Source organism: Arachis duranensis, chromosome 1, assembly GCF_000817695.3.
Source record: "Arachis duranensis cultivar V14167 chromosome 1, aradu.V14167.gnm2.J7QH, whole genome shotgun sequence".
NCBI classification, from domain to species: Eukaryota; Viridiplantae; Streptophyta; class Magnoliopsida; order Fabales; family Fabaceae; genus Arachis; species Arachis duranensis.
In genome coordinates, this window is record NC_029772.3 from 87,567,479 (window position 1) to 87,567,723 (window position 245).

The window sequence follows — 245 nt, forward strand, 5'->3', positions numbered from 1 at the left end:
GTGCCAGTTTGGGCGTTTAACTCCCATCCTTGTGCCAGTTCCGGCGTTTAACGCTGGGAATTCTGAGGGTGACTTTGAATGCCGGTTTGGGCCATCAAATCTTGGGCAAAGTATGGACTATCATATATTTCTAGAAAGCCCAGGATGTCTACTTTCCAACGCCGTTGAGAGCGCGCCAATTGGGCTTCTGTAGCTCCAGAAAATCCGCTTCGAGTGCAGGGAGGTCAGAATCCAACAACATCTGG

At 50.2% G+C, this 245-nt stretch overlaps 1 protein-coding gene across 1 annotated transcript in view; it reads left to right on the forward strand.

Annotated features, from left to right (window-relative positions):
- The window catches only part of LOC107495923 (thioredoxin-like 3-3), a 14,210-nt gene that overhangs the window by 1,317 nt on the left and 12,648 nt on the right, over positions 1-245 (forward strand). The window lies entirely within an intron of this gene.